Source organism: Dromiciops gliroides, chromosome 5 (genome assembly GCF_019393635.1).
Source record: "Dromiciops gliroides isolate mDroGli1 chromosome 5, mDroGli1.pri, whole genome shotgun sequence".
Taxonomy (NCBI): domain Eukaryota; kingdom Metazoa; phylum Chordata; class Mammalia; order Microbiotheria; family Microbiotheriidae; genus Dromiciops; species Dromiciops gliroides.
Window position 1 is genome coordinate 240,775,056 of NC_057865.1, and position 21,787 is coordinate 240,796,842.

The 21,787-nt window shown below is 36.8% G+C and overlaps 1 long non-coding RNA gene across 1 annotated transcript; it reads left to right on the plus strand.

The window, feature by feature from the left end:
* The first annotated feature begins 2,146 nt into the window (after nt 1-2,146).
* LOC122727674 lies at nt 2,147-19,105 on the plus strand. Its single transcript, XR_006353177.1, has 5 exons — nt 2,147-2,323; nt 9,755-9,838; nt 11,889-11,997; nt 14,635-14,733; nt 18,837-19,105. It is a non-coding gene; the product is annotated as an uncharacterized LOC122727674 (long non-coding RNA).
* Nucleotides 19,106-21,787: the final 2,682 nt, after the last annotated feature.

A 21,787-nucleotide genomic window follows, 5' to 3' on the forward strand; every position in this document is an offset into this window, starting at 1 on the left:
ACTACCTGAAAACCCTGATAAGAAAAACGACATAGATACCATATTTCAAGGAAAACTTCCCTGATATCTTAAATCCAGAGAGTAAAATAAAAATTTTAAGAATCCACTGAATGTCTCCTGAAAGAGTTACCTAAGTGAAAACTCCCAGTAATTTTATAGCCAAATTTCAGAGCTCCCAGGTCAAGGAGAAAATATTGTGAGTAGCTGGGAAAAACAATTCAAATCTAGAACCACCATAAATATCACACAAGCTTTAGAGGCTTCTGTTTTAATGGAGCAAATGGCTTGGAAGATGATATTCCAAGAGACATTTTGTCCAAGCCATTCTTGAGCAAGAAAATTTTCCATAACACCCCCAAGTGAAATCTTGCCTCTGCCTGAACATCTCCAAGAGCCAGAAACTCACCACCTACAGAAGCAGTCTTTTGTCATTCTCTAAATCAGTTCTGTCAACTTCATATAGAAACAAGATGGTACATAAGAGAGATAAGAATGCATTGATTTAGAAAAATCACACATTAACTTTACTTATGCTCTACTGTATTTTGATTTTTCTTGTTAAATATTTTGCAATTACATTTTAATCTGCTTCAGGGAACTAGAGAGTGTTGCATTAATGCAATGGCTGAGTAAGATACCTTTGGCTCTAAATGTTAGAAGATAGTCCTTATATGTAACCTAAATCTCTCTCTGGCCTTTCTACCTGTTATTTTAGTTATGTCAGGTGGGACTGAACATACTTTTTTCCACTTGTTCCTATGCTTTTTAATATGTTTTAAGCTATCTTTTTTTTATATTAAATTTTCATTTTATTTAGAATTTTCTTTTTTTCTTTCTTTTTTTTGGAGGGAGGGGTGAGGCAATTGGGGTTAAGTGACTTGCCCAGGGTCACAAAGCTAGTGTCAAGTGTCTAAGGCTGGATTTGACCTCAGGTCCTCCTGAATCTAGGGCCAGTGCTTTATCCACTGTGCTGCTTAGCGGCCCCTTATTTAGAATTTTCCCCAAGTTAGAAGAAAAACAATTAAAAAAAATTTTTTTTTCACATTGATTTTTTTTTTTGTGGGGTAACGAGGGTTAAGTTACTTGTCCAGAGTCACACAGCTAGTAAGTGTCAAGTGTCTGAAGCCAATTTTGAACTCAGGTACTCCTGAATCCACAGCTGGTACTTTATCCACTATACCACCTAGCTGCCCCCCTCCCCATTCTTTTCAAATCCCAACACTCCACCTTTCTCCCCAAAATCTCCACCTGAACACCAATCTTGTTGTTGATCCGTGCCACATGACCACAGTCCCTGCTGCTCAGAAGGAGAAGCTGGATTGCTCTTCTCTATCTCATCATTTTTCCAGGGCAGAAAGGGTAGTAGTTAGAAGGGGGAGAAGTAATCAGTTTTGCACAGGCCCAAATGCCACCTGAACCATCTAAATAATTGGAGGATTTTTTTTTGGTGGTGGTGCATTTGTTGTTCTCTCCTTTGACTTTTATTTTTCTATAAAGAATGAGGGTTAAGTGACTTGCCCAGAGTGACACAGCTAAAGTGTCAAGTGTCTTAACCCGAATTTGAACTCAGGTCTTCCTGAATCCAGAGCCAATGCTTTATCCACTGTGCCACCTGGCTGTCCGTTTCTTTGACATCTAAAGAAGGCTACCTCATTCCCAATGCTTTTAGCATGTGCAGACACAGCCTAATTGCCAGGCGATTGACTTGATGACAGCTGTGGACAAGGAAGAGCCATGGCTGGGACAGCAGCATGCTTCATTGTTACACCTTAGGAAAGAAAAAGTACACTTTTGGATTTGAGGCGAAAGAAAAGGGAAATCATAGATTAAGACGGCAAAAGGAGTGGAGGAATGAAATCTCTGTCCTGCCCTAGCTAAGGCTAGGCTTGTTTTCACAACAGAAGCCCTGGCAACAGGGACGCTCTCCTTGTCTACAGGTGGTCTCCGTGCCCCACCTTCCCTTAAGAAATGGCCTTTTCTCCCTCCTCCTCTTTGGGCGGGGATGGGGGCGGAGCTACGCCTCCAGCCAATCCGAGGCCAAAGGTCTGCACAATGGGAAGTGTGACTTCAGTGCAGGAGCCGTTTTGTTGACATTGACCATGGCTGAGGCAGCAGTCCTCCTGCTGCAGCGGAGACAGCTCTTTTCCCTGCTCCCTGCTACTTTGTTGTTAGCTTTTGCTGGTATTCTAAATGTTCCGGAATTGATAATTTCTCCCGCTTTGGGAAGTCTTACGCAATCCTCCCTGATCCCTACCTCCACCTCCTCCTCTCCTTGATCCCGCACCTTCCACAGTTGGTTAAAGATGTGGAGAATTCAACACAGGTAAGAAGGGGAAAGGCCAGGGTCCCAGAGCAGCTCCTTGGGGTGGGGGCCCATGACGCATATTTTTCTTGAAATTTTACTTTCCCACTTTTCTCTCTCTTTGGAGAACCTGGAGCCCTGAAGGGAGAAAGCCTAGTTCTGAAATGACTACCTCAGTTTTTTGGCGATCGCATTAGAGTTTGTAAAGAAAATTTTTCCCACCCAGAATTTGTGACACTTTGTGAATTTGGGATTCCTCCCCCTCCCAGGGAAAATATCGGAATGGAAAAAGACTCAAAGAAATGGAATAGCTTTAAAAAGAAGTATTTCTATTTCCCCTCTTTTGCTTTTAATTTTTTTTGGGGGGAGGTGTTAATGGGTCCGGTATAACTCCCCGCCGTTCCTAGTTGAGATTCATCTTCACTACGAATATTTCTTATAGCCACTTTCTATATTTTAGATTGCATACCAAACTACAATAATTTCAGTAAGCATTTCTGTCCTTTCCCCTGGTTCCACTTATGCTTGTTTTACTGTTCACACCTTCCTCCTTACGACCTGCATTGCCTTTCTTGAATTTTCTGGGCATCCCTGTCTGTCTTAAGTAGTTGTGATTTCCTTTTTTTTTTTTTTTTTAAACCTCAGGTGAATTTTAAAGGATCATGCGAATTAGCTCATCTGAGAGTTGCCTAGTGAAAATACTCCCCTCTTCTGGACCCACCATTAAAGAGGTTGACTAAACTCACCAGAAGAAAGAGCATCCCACACAGCTTTCCAAAAATTGAAGGACCCAAATTTGTAGCCAAGGCAGTAGCAGTTTAAAAGTTAATATTTAAGCTACTGCAAAAATCTGGGCATTCTAAATACTTAAATGTGTGCAGAGGGAGAGAAGTGAGCAACATTGTACTTTATCAGTACTGTAAACAAGTGGAAATGCAATTCTTGTCCTGGAGAAGAAAATCTATTTAAAATTGGCAAAAAGAAAAGAAAAGAAAAGAAAATGCTCCGGAAGCAGAAAATATAATAAAGACCTCAGCTATGTATAACTAATGCTTATTTTCTTTCCACCTCAGTTTTGGAACCAAGAAGGTGTTGAAGTATGGTAAAACCTTTGCAAAACTTCATTTCTTCAAACAACAGTATTTTTCTTCTTGAAGTTTTGAAAGAATTTATATAAGAAGAGAAATACATGTTTTAGGTTGACATTAGTTTTTGATATTTTCTTTACATGACTTTAATGTTCTAATATTTCCCTCCCTCACTTCTCTACCTGGGAACACTCTAATGCAAAAAAGAAAAAAGAAAGAAAAGGTAAAAAACCAAACTAGCCAACACATCTAACAGGGCTGACTCTATGCAATTCCCCTTCCACACCCATTGCCCTGTACCTCCTCAAAGGATAGAGGAAGATAGCAAGGTGTGTTTTGCTGTCTTCCTTGGGGCCCAAGGTGACAATTAGTTTAGTTTTAAAGCCTATTTTGTAAATCTTTCCTCCTTCATTTCCTTGGTGTGTTCAGACTGAAGGGATCATGGTTTGGGTGGAATGATTAATAACATGTTTAATCTCTGAAGAAATGTCAAGCTTTCACCTTTTAGACTACTCGAGTACTTATGATACCGTCAATTTTCATGAGATTGATTTGTGCCCTTTGATGTTTTGGTGTGCTGTGGATTCAGATTTTTTATTATAACATGATTTGATTTCATAGTCCTTCCTGAACCTTCAGTTTCAAAATAGATAACCCATAGTTATTTTCCTTGGGTTTGTTTCTGAAAAAAAAAAAAAAAAGAAATCCCAATTGATTAAAAAAAAAAGATGTCTATAGTATTATTATCCTCTTGGTTTTCTTGAACGGCAAAAACAAATAGCGTCTGCTATAACAATGAAAAGAGTCACCACCACATTCTTTGCCTTTACCATAAACATTTTTCCCCACAAAAAGGCAAAGTCTAAACAAATTGGGATGATATAAGTCATTGCTAGGAGAAAAGATGCAGAGAAAGAAGTGTCAATCTCCATTTAAGAGTCAAATGGTTGACTTTTTTTTAAGCATAAGCAAATTTTCTTAGTGTTCCTAGAAAGGTAGCATTGAAGTTTCAGATTCAGAACGCAAATGTGACAAGGTATTCTTTTTTTGTTGTTGTTTGGTGAAGCAATTGGGGTTAAGTGACTTGTCCAGGGTCACACAGCTAGTAAGTGTTAAGTGTCTGAGGTCGGATTTGAAATCAGGTACTCCTGAAGCCAGGGCCGGTGCTCTATCCACTATGCCACCTAGCTGCCCCAACAATGTGTTCTTTAATAAGCATATTTAAACCATAGCATAATACCAAAGACAGAAATAAATATTTTTCTACAGTGGATAAAATTGTCATAGATGTTTCCAGCCTAGGAGGATGGTATCATTCTTTCAGAAATTTAGCACTATTACCTTAATGTGAATTACACTTTCTATCAGGTAAATTCAGTTTATTTTACTGTGTGTATATTACTCCAGAGAAAATGATAAGTTGTTTTAAGGGAAAAAATAAGGTTGATTTCTGCTAAGTTTTAAGTGCTGCTTTAAACTTGTAATAAGGTTAAGATTGGTTAATTTCATCCCTGACTTTTAAAATAGTTTTTAATACCATGCTTGATGTTACTCTCCCTAATGAAAACTGATTTGGAATATCCTCATTAATATGACTGAAATTTTATGTGTAATACTGTATTAATTTCTTATATAATTTTTATGGGTGATATTCATACCTAGCTTAATTAGTTAACTTTTTACAACTGTTTCCCTAATTAATAGCACCTAAAATTCATATTTTATGAAAATAGTTTCTTTCAGAATTTCTTTGGAAACTTCTTTTGCATGGAAATGGAAATTTCCATTTACTTGGCTGCCCATCTCTTCCTCCATATTCATGTATTCTTTTTGTAATCCAAATCTGTACTCACTCTCTTCTTCATCCTTTCTTGCCTTTACCCCCTCTTACACCAAGAAGTTTCCTTTTTAGGGACCAGGATTAAAACTGACTCAGCAGGTATCAGGATCTGGAAGCAGAGTAAGCTATACTAAGTAGGTTGCCAGTAGAGTCTCAATTGAAGGCCCCCAGAGACAGAACCAGAAGTAGCCACATGAATTGATAACTAAACTTTAAGGTGACATGTTAAGAAATCAAGTACTGGCAAATATGTCAGAAGACAGAGTCAAGCCTGAAGAATTGCAGTGGGTTTAGAGCTATCCATGAGGGAGACAAAAAGGTCATGAGTTTTGAAGGAAGATAGGATTTAGATGAGATGGATGGACTACCTTTCAAGGAGAGGAAGTGGGATTGTCCTTGGTATCTTCCAGGTTCAAAGAGTATTCAAGTTACCAGGGAGTTGTCTGTGGGAGTGGTGAGAGGTTGGAGAGTTAGCTGGGGTCCAGATTGTAACAGGTCTTTATTGCCAGACTAAGAAGTTTTGACTTTCACCTGTAGAGACATGAAGTTGTGCTGGGGGATGATGTGTGCAAAGTGGTGTTTTTCAGTGAATGTCTAGGATGTATTGAAGCAGATCTTGGAAGCAGAGGATCAGTTCAAACTCTATTTCAGGAGTGAAGTAATCAGAGCTTGAACTGAATGGAGGGTTTGGGGAATGTAAAGAGACTTCTCTTAAAGATCTCAGAAAATCAGAACCAATATGAATTATTGATTGAATGGATATGGCAAGAAGAGGAAAAGACAAAGATGGTTTCTGAGCTTGGTTGACTGGAAGAAGGGTGATCCTGTCCACAGAAATGGGCAAATTCAGCTTTTATCTTTCTGCTTCTTTTGTCATGCTTCCCTCCATTTTCTCTTGCCCAGCTCTGAATAAAATCATAGAGCTGGAGGGACCTTAGTGATCATCTGGTTCAGATCCTTCATTTTACAGATGAACCTGAAACTTAATTTACAGGACTTGTCTAAGCTCATCTAAGAAGCAAGAAGCAGTGATGAGTCAGCTCCTTCTACTTTTCTACTCCACCATGCCATTTTGCATTCATGAACCTTATGCCCTCTTTATATTTTCTTTTTCTTCTCATCTCACTTGAACTTTCTTAGCCATTTTGACTTTTTTGTGCTTAGGTGGTACTTACTTGTGACCTTAGAGTAGGTGTTCTTTTTTAAAAATATTTTATTTTGTCCCAATTACTTGTAAAAAACAATTTTAATGGCTTTTTAAAAGTTTGAGTTCTAAATCATATGCCTTATGCCCTCCCCTCTCCCTGAGGCTGTAAGGATATTCATGTGCAATCATATAAAACATTTTCATATTAGTCATTTTGTGGAAGAAAACTTGAAAACTCTACCCCCCCCCAAACAAACAAACAAAAAGAAAGTGAAAATAGTACTCCATCTGTATTCAGGTGCCATCAGTTCTTTTCTAGAGGAGGATAACATTTCTCATCATGTCTTGAGAATAGCTGAGTCATTCATTCATAGTTGATCATTGTACAACATTGCTGTCATTGTGTGCCATTTTCTGGTTCTGCTCACTTCATTTTCCATTCGTTCAGATCATGTTTTCCAGGTTTTCCTGAAATCATCCTGCTTGTCATTTCTTGTAACACAAAAATATTCCATTACAATCATATATCACAACTTGTTCAGCCATTCCCCAATTCATGAACATCCCTTCAATTTTTACTTCTTTCCCACCATAAAAAGAACAGCTATAAATATTTTGTATAAATAAGTACCCCCCCACACAAACTTTTTAAAATTTCTTTGGAATAAACATGTAGAAGTGGTTTTGCTGGATCAAAGGGTATACACAGTTTTATAGCCCTTTGTGCATAGTTGCAAATTGATCTCCAGAATGGTTACATCATTTCACAACTGCACCAACAATTAGAGTGGGGGTTCTTAACCTAGGGTCCACAGACTACCAAGGTCATTGATAATGACAGTGTTGTAAAAAAAAAAGCATCAGTATTTAAACAAAGCAATATTCTTGTTGATTATTAAAAACTGCAAAATTTCCCCCAAAAAACTCCACAGGTTCTCTTTTTAACTGCAAGTCAGAGAACACAGACATTCTTAATCTATTTGATTTTTCCTGTGTTAGGCTAAAAAATTCTTGAGTTTTCAATGCGTTTGACAACCTCCTCTTACAGTTATTTTAAGAATCACTCTCTCCATTACCTCTGTTGCTGACTCCCTAGAGGATAACCTCTGACTAGTTCAGTTGTTTTTCCCCCATATTTGTTTTCTATGCTACCATTTTGATGTCAGTCAGCCAAAAAACATTGATGAAGTGAAGTACCTGTCCTCTGGGATTCAGGCACTGTGTTAGTTGCTGAGCATAGAAGTGCAAAGGATGAAAAAATCCCTCCTCTAAAGCAGCACGTGTGAGACTGTCATTAGTATAAAGGTGGTGGTTCCACTGACCTTGGGGTGAAAAGAGCTTTGTCCACAAATCTCCATAGATATTTTCTGTTTCTCAGCTCTATTGTCCTCCTTCTAGTTCTCCACTCTCTTTAATACCCTTAGCTTAAGACTGCTTTCTTGGACCTTCTATCAAGTATTCTTTAAACGTGATTTTCCTCCACTCTTTTCACTTATGTATGAGGCAATACTTCTCCTAATCTTCTATCATCTTTTCTTTGTCAAGTTCTTCTTACCTGATTTACTATTCTAAGCTGGTTTTGCCCTGACTGCTATCTCTTTAGCAAAATCTGATTGCTCCCTGAAGCAGTTTCTAGGCCCCTTGAGTTTACTTTTTATGACTGTTGAACTACCCTCCTTAAATTTCTGTAGGAAAAATGTTATCATCCATTTGAATGAATGAATGATAAAACATTTATTAAGTGCTTCCCTCATGACTGCCATTTGGCAAAGTCCTAGGGATACAAATGCAAGAAGCAAGACAGGCCCTTGCCTCAAGGAGCTCACATTCCAATTGGAAGAGAACAAATTGAGGAATGGTGGCTGTGACTGTAGGACATCTAATCTTTCCTGGAGTGTTCCTGTTGATTTGATAAGACTTTTAAGGAGGAGGAGGAGGGGAGGGACTGGAAGGGCAGTGAAAAAAAGGAAGGGCAGATGAAATTTACCTTAAGCAATATAGGGCAGGTGATGGGGGAGTAACAGCAGTGGTCATGGATCTGGTTGGACTATAGTGAATGGTAACCATTGGAAAGCTAGATTTCATAAGCATGACATGCAGATGAGTGGGGAATAGCCATTCCTTTGAACCCCCTTCTATTTTGGGGGTTTAGTTGTTTGTTTAAATAGGTCATGTTGAAGCCTGGTGCTTACAAGTTAGTGTTCTGGTTATATACTGATAGATGATTCAGGAAGGCAAAGTACTATTTCTTATTTCTTCCTATTAAACATGGTGGGAAAGCATCGTATTATAGAAAGAACACTAGACTTGGAGTCTAGAGAGTTGTCCTGCACCCTCTTCCCTCTTTGTACACTCTCTCAGCAATCTCATAAGCTTCCATGCCTTCACTTATCTTTACAGAGGTTACTTTCAGATACAGATAGCAGGACTCTCCTGAGGTCTAATCCCATGTCCTCAACGGATACTGGATATTTCTAACTGGGGGTCCCATAGAAATCTCAAACACCACATGTACAAAATGGACAAGATTGTCTTCTCACTTAACCCTTCTGTTCAACTTCTTTCTGTTTAGGGCACCACTTTCCCTTCAGTCACATAGGTTCATGAATTTGTTTAATACAGTTGTATGTGATTATCATATGGGTTTGTTGCTGGGTTTTATGTCCCATTTTGAATTATTTATTACATTAATTCCCACATGACCTTGATGAGGTTGGAAGTCAGTCAGAGTCTTCCTCTTTTGACCCAAGTTGCACATAAGTTAAAAAAAATCCATCCATAACCAAGCCTTTGTTACAAACCTACTGTTTGTCAGGCACTGTAGTAGGTGCTGGGACAAAAAGACAAAACCAAAGCAATCCCTTAAATTCATAAGGAAGTTACATTTTGTTGAGGGTGTCAGCATGTACACACAGAAGCAAATACAAATATGTATATGGGTAACACAAGCCTGTGTAATATACACGCTATACACAAAGTCATTTTAGCAGAATATGCACAATTCGGGTCATCAGAAAATGCCTCATATCAAAGGTGTTCCTGGAGCTTTAGCTAAGAAGGCAACCTGGGAATCTAAGAGACAGAGGTGAGGAGGAGCTGTGTTTTAAGGCTAGGACACCAAGCCCTTGAAGGGTAAGGAAACAGGAGAGAGATAATCATGTACAAAACCATGACATGGTTTAGTTTAGGACAATAAAGTCCTGAAAGGTGGGACCAGCAGAGGTCAATTACAAAGAATATTTACGTTCAATTGTTTGCATTTGTAAAAATATAGAGATATATGAATATAGATATATAGATATATGTAAAGAGAGAGATTATATAAAATAATCTAAGACTTTTGAGTGAGAGATTTTTCTTCTTGCTTCATCTAACAGAGAGCCTGATCTCTTTGATGGAAAAAAATATCTTTTGTGGATGCAGATACATTTTGTCGTCTTCAAGATCTGGAGATCAAGGAGGTATGTATGATGAAATACAATTTGTTTTTAGCCAAAGTCTGTAAGAAAGCATTTAGGGGAATATGGAAGGACCACATGGAAGCAGTTACTAAAAGACAGCTAATGAGCCTATGGATGAAGAATCAATATGATTTTCTCCCTTGGTGCTAGAGATGGTATGGGGTAAGTACATATAGACAGGTGGTGTCAAAGCCAGAAAGACCTAATCTTGTCTCAGACATATACTAGCTTTGTGACTCTGGGCAAGTCACTTCACTTCTAAGTTATCTGCACAACTCTGAATGATTCTGAGTTGCAGTGAAGAGGGACTGCCCTTCATTGGCAGAAGAAGCTTTTTCCTCAGTGGGAGATCACTATACCAATGAAAAAAAAATATTATAGGTCCAGAAGCTTTCCCTTTCCTTGTGAAGGTGGAAAGTGTAGCTGTCAGAAAGAGATGAGAATGAAGTGAAGCAGAATGGGGGAATGAACATCAAGAATACAAATCGTTGCCATTGTTTCTTACATTTCAGAATTGTGTGCTTCTTCTTATGGTATTTATTCTTAAGCATTCTGTGTCTGTTCTTTCCTCTGTCTTGCTGATGTAATCCTTTATGTTGATATGTAAATACATTTTAGAATTATAAATTCTATTATAAATAGTGTTTATATTATATTACATAAATAATATTATAATAATATAAATAATTGTTTTCTGACCATTTTCTGAGTACATTGTAAAGTGTTCTAAATTACCTTAAACACTTATGTGTCTGAATATCCCTTTGGAAATATAATTTCCAGTTCCTTAATCTTTTCACTGAAATGAATTTTTAGTTTGAATTCTTACACGTGTGTATGTGCGTGTGTGTGTGTGTGTGTGTGTGTGTGTGTGATCTCTCCTAGGACTGAGAGCTTTCATGATCCTTTGCTCATGTCAACAACTCCTTAATCTTGGCATCTCCTAGACTTACTTTCTGTTCCCTGATAGGTTGCTCCCATAGATTAAGTTGGTTGCTGCTGCTTATGCATATTGTTCTTCTAAAGGTCCTCCTCATTGCTTCATTACAGTTTCCCCTTGGGCAACAAGTAAGGATTCATTCCTCCCAGTAGCTGCTCTTGCAGAGATAGGAAGGCAGCTTACAGAAGATATTGCACATCTTAGTTTGCTTGGTTATCTAGAATATTCAGTTCTTCACATACCATACAGTTGACTATGTTTTTTCTGTTGCTCTGGTTACATGTTCTTTAATGATATTCTTATAGCCTTAGTAACCTGAGTTATCATGTCTAATTTTGGTTAACTATTGTGTTCATTTTTATGTCAGTTGAAAACTTTTTATCAGAGGAAAAGTTGAAGGATTATTCTATACTTTTATATAGGAATTGTTTTTGTGTGAGTAGCTTGTAAATAATGGCTTTTATATACTAGGGTTAATGTTTTTTTATAAGCAATATGCCAATAAGTTACCTATATAGATAGAGTATCATGATCCATCCCACAAAACATGTTACATCCAAAAGTATAAAGACAAGAAACATTACTGTGGGAGGTGGTGACCTGAGCTCCATGTTAAAAATACAGAGTGAATATCAATATGGTGAAATTATGCATTGCATGTTTATAATAACACTTTGTAGTAGATCATATATTAAAAAGAGAGATTATGTATGTCTTTTTTAGGTGATAAAACTTCTAAATTTTCTCTACATACATTAAAGTAGTAGTCTATGTTTTTATTTTTATGATGTGTGACTTTTCCTAAAATTTTGTTTAAAAAAAAGTTTCCTATGAAACAGCTAATATTTTTCAAAGCTTTTGTAATGAGAGAAAACAAATACAGGCTTCTTAGTGTTTTATTTGCAATTTCTTGGGGTATATTATACCAATATGGAATCTGTTTTTTTTTCTCTTTCTTATTTCTTGAAATATGTTAATTTTAATTTAATTTAATTTTAAAAAAGACTCCAATTTTCCCTTTTCCCTCAATGTTATTTTAAGACATTGCTTTAGATTTTTGGAATGACAAAAACATTGTGATAATAAAATTCCATGCTCTGCTTTTGTTAGGATGAACAAACAAAGGAAAACTTAGAGGAAGAGATAACACCATCCAATGAACACAAAGCAATGGATCCCCACACAGCAAATTTTCCTCAACATGGATGCGATGAATCAGGTGATAACTCTGATATGAAAGAGTAACTTACTGTTTATATTATGAGTAAGAAGCATAATACCTCTTCATAAATTTGTTTTATGTTTTCATCTTTTTTTCTGTCCAAGGCTTTTCCTTCAAAATGTTTGGATCTTTGTGTATTGCTTATGTTTTTATAATATGTAGAATAGGATGTGCCTTAAAATTTCCCCATGAGGCAGTATTTCTTCACACTAGTTTTATTAGCCAAATTTATCCAAATGTGTTATGCTTTTATATTTGACACCTATTTATTTTTTTCATTTAATTCATAAATGAATTCAAGGAAACAAAAGTCTCTTAATTGTCTATGTGTACTGAGCATTAGACTAGGTTTTGGGAAGCTTCAAGTTTTGTTAAGATATTGTACTTGCCTTAAGGGAGCTGACAATGTGGGGTAGTGCATTGAGATAACTACACAATACTTAGTTATGTATAAGGATTATAGAATTCTTGAATTTCAGAATTGGAAGGCACTTCTAGTCATTCTACTTCAACAATTCTTGAAGAGGAGGAACAAGTTCTACCACATCCCCAATAAGTGCCTTATAGCTTCCACATGAACACTTCTAGTAATAAGGAACATATTATGATGTCTTCTTCTGTGGTTTATTCCTATTTGGAAGAAATTTTTCCTTAAATACAAAATTTGTTTCTTTATAACTTTTCACCCCTATTTCCATTCTCACATTTGTCTTCATGAAGATGGAGAATAATGGGTTTTCAAGAATCCTCAATAGTCATAGTTTCCACAAGTTGTCACCTCAGACATCAGTTTATTTATTTATTTCCTTATTTGTTTGTCTTTGATCTTTTTATTGTCTTAGTAACATTATACCCTGCATTTCAAAAACATTCTTATAATTAGGAATACCTCATGTTATTCAATAATGCCAACTGAAAGTGAACCAGCCATTTTCTCCTCTTGTATGATCCTTAATTGGCTGGCTGCCTTTTTTATTTTCTTTTTGAATTGGTTGTTGGCTTGTATGCCATCATAAACCAATTGTTCTGCTGTCTTATAGAAACAGTTCCTTTCCTGGTCAATGATGCAGTTCCTTGGTATTTGAGAATTTCCATGAAGTTGATAATGCTTAAGGAAATCCTCACTATTTTGTTACCTCATAACACTAATGAAGTACTAAATATTTGTCAAGCAACTAATATGTGAAAGGCACTATGTTAGGCGATAGGGGTTTGGGGGTGCGGGGACACAAAAACTATCGCTATTTTCCTAAATCATGGGAAATATACAAGTATATACAAAATAAATACAAAGTAATTTGGAAGGGACTGGACAAGTGAGGAAGGCCCCAGTTTCTGGAGACAAGAACAGGGAAGGTTTCTATATTGAAGCTGTGACTTTGGTTGAGCTCTGAAGGCTACAAGGGATTATAATAGGTGGAGAAAAATAAAGAGATCATTCCAGGCAGAGAGGACAGCCTGTACAAAGGCATAGAGATGGGAAAGGGACTATCAGGAGGGAAATAGCAAGAACTATCTGAACTTTAGAGTATGTGAAGGTAAATACCATGAGAAGGCCAGATACTTAGACTGGAGACAATTTATAAAGGGTTTGAAATGGTTAATTTCATCCCAGAAGGATTAGAAAACTTTGGGAATTTATTTAGTGGGTGATTCTGGCAGCTATGTGGAAGAGGGATAGCAATGGGGTAGACAAATGGGAGACAGTTATTGCTTTGGTAATGGTCCAAGCAGAAGTTTGGGCCAGGACTCAGGTAGGAGGAGAGGGCCAGGGATGGTGGGGTGGGGGAGGCATATGAGAGAGGTACTATGGAGGTAGAATTAGCAGGATTTGGTAACTACCAGGATGTGTGAGGAGCGGGATAGTGAGGGGTCCAGGATGACACTGAGGCTACAAGCCCTCATGACTAGTGAGTGGTGCTGGTGCTAGGATTCTTGCTTGTAATCCAAGATCTTCTGCCTCCTGGGATATCATATTCCAAGTCTTCTCATCCTTTAATGGAGAAGCTGCTAAGTCCTGTGAAATCCTGACTGTGGCTCCTTGATCTTTAATTTGGTTGTGTTGGGTTTTTTTTCTGGCTGCTTGCAATATTATTTTTTCCTTGGCCTGATAGTTCTGTTAATTTGGCTTCAAGATTCCTTGGAGTTTTCATTTTGGGATCTCTTTCAGGAAGTGATGAGTAGATTCTTTCAATAACAATTTTACCCTCTGGTCCCAGGATATCAGGGCAGTGTTACTGGATAATTTCTTGAAAGATTCTCTCTAGGCTCTTTTTTTGATCATAGCTTTCAGGCAGTCCAATAATTCTTAAATGATCTTTACTTGGTACCTTACTCTTTGGCAATGAACCTTTCCAAACTTAGCAATGTAAACTTCAAAGCCAGAAAGCCTATTTCCAGGGCTGTGCTGAAAACTGTCCTAGCTTGGTAGTAGGACCCAGTAGAACTTGAATTTTGTATTCGTGGATACAAGGTCACGTCATCTACTGATGAAATATAAGAAGTGGGTAGAGGTGGAGTGTCAGTAGCTTACGCTTTAAAAATAAAATGGCAGTCATTTCTGAATAATATTAAAGTTTTTATCATAATGTGTCAATTTAGTTACTCTTGACATAATATTTATATTCCATATAGATCTCCCTAAGAAGGGAAAGAGATTTTGGTTGAGAAGAAGGAACCAAGTTGTTCCAAAAGCTAAAACATCTGGTGATCCACAATCATCCCCAAATCCTGGTGAGTAATTAATGGGGAAAAAAAAAGATTTTTTCCAAAACATTTTTGAAGAATTTCTAAGTCCTAAATAAGCAGGTTTTCACCTTTCTAGTGCTGTCTGCAGGAAGGCAGCCAGGAGAGTAAGTACTAAAATCTCATCTCACATGAATGTGTTGAATGAGCTGTCATCATTTAGCTTAAACAAGAGAAGGTATAGGAAGAATGCTGGGATCTCTGTTGAAAGTTTGAAAGAGTTGTGTAGAAGAGAGATGAGAATTACTGTGTATAACCGGAGAAGACAGGAGGATCAGTGGAGATGGGAGCTGCCACTCAGGAGGGTAGATCTGGGATTAGTATCTTCTACCCTGGCACATGAAAATCCTTCTACCCCTTAGTGTGTGGCCTAGTGAGCTATTTTATCCCAAACTACATTCATTACCCGGTACCCAACTCTTTGGCAATGAACCTTTCCAAACGTAGCAAGGTAAACTTCAACAGCAGGAAGCCTGTTGCCAGGTCTGTCCTGAAAACTTTTCTTACTTGGTGGTGAGGCCTTGTAGAACTTGAATTTTGTGTTCATGGAGACAAGGCCACTTCTACTCCTGATGAAATATAAGAAAGGGATAGAGATTAAATATCAGTACCCTCTGCTTTAAAAAGTTTTTTTACTCATCTACTCATAATGTGGCAATTAACTTATTCTTGACATAATATTTATATTCCATTGTCGATCTCAATAGGAGGAGAAATTGGGTATCCAGGATGTTGAAACGTAACCAGGTCCTACCAACAAGTCTTAATCCAAATCCACACCAAGAAATTATCTGTGGTAAATAATTAGTCAAAAATATTTTTTCCTCAAAATATTTTGGAAGAATTTCTCTGTCCTACATGAGCAGGTTTTCACTCTTTTCCAAAAACAAAAGTCAGTCATGGTAGCCCTAGCATATAATCTTTATTCTCATAGTGAAAATAGGAAGTTAACTTGGTGTGTTTTTTCCCTGAAGTTCTCTTGTAAAGATCTGTGAACGGATTGCTGTATACGGAATCGTGAATTGCTGAATTGAGAGCCCTGAGAATAGTATTTTCATGCTCTCATACCTTAGAGTTCAGTTATAGAAACTTGCCTGTATCATTTTGACACACTGCATAATAATGTAAAGTCTACTCAAAGTGTCTGATTCTTAATTTATAGTATTCCTTTGACTCTAAAATGATTGAACTTAAAGTGTATCGATTTCCTTGGACATTTTTCTTAGTAATCCCTAATTGAATTTGAAAGCTATTCTTATTAAGGCTGTGCTGAGTTTTTTCCTTTTTATTCTAGGTGAATAAAATGTGATATGTAAAGAATGAGGCTAACTGCCATCAATTAAAAATGTAACTGGAAAACATTTAAAACAGACATAAAGATATCTAAATTTGTCATTCATTCTTTTGTCTTTGGCCTTTATGTTTATTCATCATGCCTAAAGAAACAAAGATACTGTCAGCAGATGCACAGCTTGACACCTCTGTGATATTTGTGAATGTTTTTGTTTTCCTTCAGTTGGCTGCCACACCCCCATAGTCACTAGACTTCCAAAACTTGTACCCCTTGGTGAAACGCATCATAATGGCAATGCAACAAGATTATTATTTGATGCTTCATCTACATGCTCTCTATCCATTTTTACACATTTCACAAATTAATATACAAGTTTTCAAAATAGGTTTTGATTATCTTCTTCTGATTTAAAAAATATTTTATTTTATTTTTGCTCCCTTAAGTACATTGGTGTCTGTATAGTTTTATTTGATATTCTTGAAGTGCTGTTGTCAAAATATTCTAGGTAGCACTTGACCATCACAATTAGTCCAATAATGCTAGAAAAGAAAAGGAATAAAGTCTTTAAAGAGCTTGTTTAATAGTAACATGAAGGGATCTTAAGTTGTTCATTGTATGTTAAATAACTGTGCCACATGAAGTCTTCTCTCATGTAAATAAGCATCTTCAATACCAAATATTCAGATGAAGTTCTAGGCAAAAGCAGTTGAGGATTTAAGGATTAAACTCTGGAGGTCTAAAGAGGATTTTCTTCTAAAGTTTAACTTACTGCCCACATATTTAATTAAATATTATGTGTTCTGAGTGGACATGAAGTTTTGGAGTTCCTTATTTTGGTGTGTGTTGAACTCTGGAAATAGTTTTTAAAGATGTGAATCAGGTAAGGAAATTTGTGTGAAATCATGTTATATCTGAAGGCTTGCCAGATGATAATTAGGGAATGATTCTAGAGTTTAAAACTTCATACAGGGAAGGGGCAGCTAGGTAGTACAGTGGATAGAGCACTAGCCCTGGAGTCAGGAGTACCTGAGTTCAAATCCGGCCTCAGGGACTTAACACTTACTAGCTGTGTGACCCTGGGAAAGTCACTTAACCCCAATTGCCTCACTAAAAACAAACAAACAAACAAAAACCTTCATAGAGGGGCCACTAGGTGGCACAGTAAATAAAGCACCGACCATGGATTCAGGAAGCCCTGAATTCAAATTTGGCCTTAGACTCTTGACACTTACTAGCTGTGTGACCCTGAGCAAGTCACTTAACCCTCATTGCCCAACAAAGGAAAAAAAAAACAACAACAACACCTTAATAGAGTATGAAATTTAGAAAAGACAATGTTATAGACACAGAATGTTTAGTTTCTCTCCTGAACTATTTAAGTAAAAGTATTTTGTTTCCAGATTCCAAATTCTGGTTCTTCAGGGAAAATTAATTATCCTTTGCTAGTCTAGTTAATTTTCCTTTTCAGACTTTACATTTTTGTATTCTGTGAGATTCTTTTCAGTGTCCTCCCATCAATCCTTCATGCACACTCCACTCAATGTTCCTTTCTCTGGGATCTATCTTTTAATCTGGGCACTACAGTACCATTAGTGCTGCCTTTGCTCTCACTACAGGACTGGCCCCTCTGCTTTTCTTATCATATATCTGAATAGTTTGGGTTTTTTTTTTCCCCCTGTGGTTTACTTATGCCCACCATATTACGGGGACTTATTAAATATATTCTCTGCTTTGCTAATCACTTAGGAATACAAAGATAAAATAAAAAACAATTCCTGCCCTCAAAGGCCTCACAGTATATACATAAGTAGGTAAACACAAGATCATCTGGTGGGGAAGAAAGCACTAGGAACAAGGGAGGCTACTCACAGGAGGTGATCCCTGAGCATGGAGCCTAGAAGGAAACTTAAAGCTTTTTCCAGGTGGAGTCAGAGGACAGAGCATCTGTTGTTCACAGCTTCAGTGTGTACAAACTTCACAGAGGCAGGAGATAGACTATTGTGAATGCATGGGGCATACACAATGGGAAGGGGAATTGTGTGAAATAAGTTTAGCAAGATAGGCCAGAATTGGATTCAGAATGTTTTTAAATGTCAAGTTAGAGTTTATATGTTATCCTAGAAGCAATAGGACATTACCTTGATAATAGTGTAATATTTTCATTGAGTGTGAATGTGGTAAACCCTAAGCGGTTCATTTGGATTGAAAAAAAGGAGTCATTTTTTAGTAAAGGAATAAGAATTTCTGATGAAGAACAAAATAAGACATGTTCTTCTTTATCTCAAATGAGCCTGAAATTCTCTGATAGTGTGGTGCTATTTCTCCCAAAGTATGAGGCAGTATTAGAGAGTAACTTGGAAGTAGTTGGGAGAGGTGGTAGTAACTTCTCTCTTTTTTAGCTGTGAATCACTAAAAGTAGCAAGTTTTGCCAATTATTTAAATAAGTAAAGCTAGGCCATAGTACAGGGTTAGAGTAGTTCAAGAGAAGATAATGTATTTTATGCCATCTTGCAAACTGACTTTTGAAATAAAATCATGCAGGTTTGTTACCTATCTTTTGATGCTGTTATAATACCCAAGCCAAATTCATCACCAGGTATAAAGTCAAGCTATTATCGCAGTGGTTGAAACTTTTGTTTTGTTTTATAGGATTATTTAAGAAAATGTGATGAGTTTTCCCTCCAAGCCCTTCTACCTGAAACCTAGGGTTGCCTGTGTAGAGATTGTTATTTGAAAACAGAAATCAATGAAGTAAATTTGTTTTAATTATGTCTTGGTGTCTTTTCTTTTTATATAGATTTCTGTGGAAAGTCTCTGCTACCACTGACTTTATGTCATGAACTAACAGTGATACTGATGATTTTATCCCATAATAACTCTCACGTGGTGCTTTTTGTCAAGAATGACAAATTATTACAGACGGATTTAACTTGTGAACAATTTATTTTTGCAAAGAAGAAAATATTCTGTACTTTATAACCTTCAGAAATTGTATTTTTAAGTTCACTGAGATTTCTTCCAGAGATCTGATTTACTTCCATTGGACCTAATTCATCATTTTTTCTTCTTTCTAGCTAAGTTATTATTTATACTTGCTCTTCATTATTTAAAGGGCAAGGAATAAAACATAAGCTGTGTGGTAAGATTATTGGAATTTGGCAGACCGATTGGGATGAGCCACACCTGGCCTGCCCTGAGTGACATGTGCTGCTGATGTCAGCAGGAGCAACCACTCTCCACAGGCAGTTTTGAAGGACCTCCCCTTTTCGGGGAGGAAGAGTAAATGCTCCCTGAGGGGAGCTCAGTCTCTTCTGGAGTGGATTTCTCTTCTGGTGGTGCGAGCAGCAGAAGCAGACGAGTCCTGAGGGCCCTGGCTGCAAAGCTGTTTTTCCATTGAAGCTACAGACCCCAGGTGGTGAGTTAACATAAGAGCCCTGCTCTTTTGAATTAGCTGAACTGGAAGCCAGGTTGGGGATTGTATAGACTTAGGTTAGCGTTAGGAGGATTATCTGTATTTCTCTTTCCCTATTCCCTTGTCTTTGATTATATTAATTTCACCTTTGCTGTTTATTTCATTCCCATGAATAAAACCTGATTCTTTTGTGGAAAAGAGGCTGTCAGGCTTCTTTCTTATTGGCCTGGGAGAAAAATCTAAAAAGGCAGTTTGGGAGGGGAGGGAGCTTTGAACCTAGAGGTCCCTCATTATTTCTGGGACCCCAATATTACAGTGAGCCACTCAATTAACTCTCCATATGTTAAATTTGGCCCTCACAGCTGATAGCTTTTGGAACCAAGTTAACATAAAATGTTGACCATCTGGTTTACAATGAATATTTATGGCAATGGACCTGAAGGAAGAGAACTTCAGTGCTTTTTGTATTTGGACTTGGGACACTTTAATATTTGGTTTGATAATAATCAGTATTTCTATTGTTTATATTGAAAAATATTTCTGTAAGATAAATGTACATGGTGGGATAAATCCTGGGTATTATAACTAACATTTTTAAACTCTATGTTTATATTTTTTCTAAAATTTTTATTGAGAGTTTGCATTAATATAATTTGTTTTGCTGTTTTCTGTAGATTCTAAATATTCATATTTTGGTTTGATAGAATAATATAATACATTATTTTTATAAAGCTCTATAAAATTTATCCTACTGTTCTACAGGTATATATGTCAAAAAAATCTATTCTAACTGCACAAATAGGATATATTTATATAGCTTTATGAAGGTAGTGGATTATTCTTAAAGTATCCCTCCTTATTTGCCCTGATTTTTTATATTTTACTTCAATTTCTATACCAGAAACTGAACACTTAATTTTGCACCACATTATGCTACCTGACTAGCTTATCTCATGAGAATTTTCAGGGATTTTTTAAAACTCTTGGCTTGATAGATTTTTGAAATAGCAGTACTTTTCTGTGTAAATAAAATTATTTTCTTATAAGAGAAGCAATTTAAAGAGTTCCCATTTCTTGAACATATAAACAATAAATTATTTAAATAAGGGTCTGGTAATACTCCTTTTAAAGCTATACTTGTATTTTGAGGTTTCTCAAACTCTTTTTCAGTACAATTTTTAAAACTTACTGGACAATACCTTAATTGAATAAAAAGTTAATGTAGCTTTTAAAAACATGTCTTATAACCAGGTAGTGGTTATGACACTAAGAAAATATGGACCAAGAAAAGCAAAAAATGTTGGTCTAATACTACATTTCATGGAATAGACCCCAAATATGACCTAATTATTCTTAAGATGAAAAATATTATAATATCATATACTTCCAGTTGAATTTTTTTCCGGCAGTATTTTTCTTTTATTTTAGCAACAAACATTTATTTTATTTAACAGTTACATGTAAGGGTAGTTTTCAACATTCATTTTCATAAGATTTAGAGTTCCAAATTTTTTTCCCTCCCTCCCCCCTCCACAAGATCACAACCAGGTTATATATGTACAATCCACAAGTGTTCTTTTTATCAGTTCTTTCTATAGCAGTGCATAGTAAGCTTCCTCATTATTTCCTTGGGATTGTCTTGGATCATTGCACTGCTGAGAGTAGTTAAGTCATTCACAATTGCTCATTGAACAATAATGCTGTCAATATACACAATGTCCTCCCAGCTTTGCTCACTTCACTATACATGTATAGTGATCATCCTGTTTGTCATTTCTTGTAGCACAAGACCATTCACCTACAATCATATAGCACAGCTTTTTCCATCATTCCTCAATTGATGGACATTCTCTTGATTCTCAATTCTTAGCCTCCACCATGAGTTGCTATAAATAATTTTGTACAATTTTTCCCCCTTTTCTCTTTTTCATGATTATTATTGTTAACTGTTTCCCTTCCATCCTATTCCTTTCCTCATGATATTTATTCTATTATCCATCTTCTTTCATCCTATCACTCTTCAAAAGGGATTTGCTTCTGTCTGTCCCCTCCCTCTCTTTTTCCCCTCCTTCTTTTGCCCCTCTCTCTTTATCCCCTTCCCCTCCTATTTTCCTGCAGGGTTAGAGAGATTACTCCACCCATTTGAACATGCACATTATTCCCTCCTTGAGCCATTTCTAATGAGATTGAGGTCTTTGAGCCAATTCTGATGAGTGTTAGGCTCATTTGCTGCCCAGATTAAACAGAATACTCCACCCAGTTGGGTGTGTCTATTAGTCCCTCCTTGAGGCTGCTCCGATGAGTTTAAGGTCCTTGAACCTTTTCTGATGAGTGTA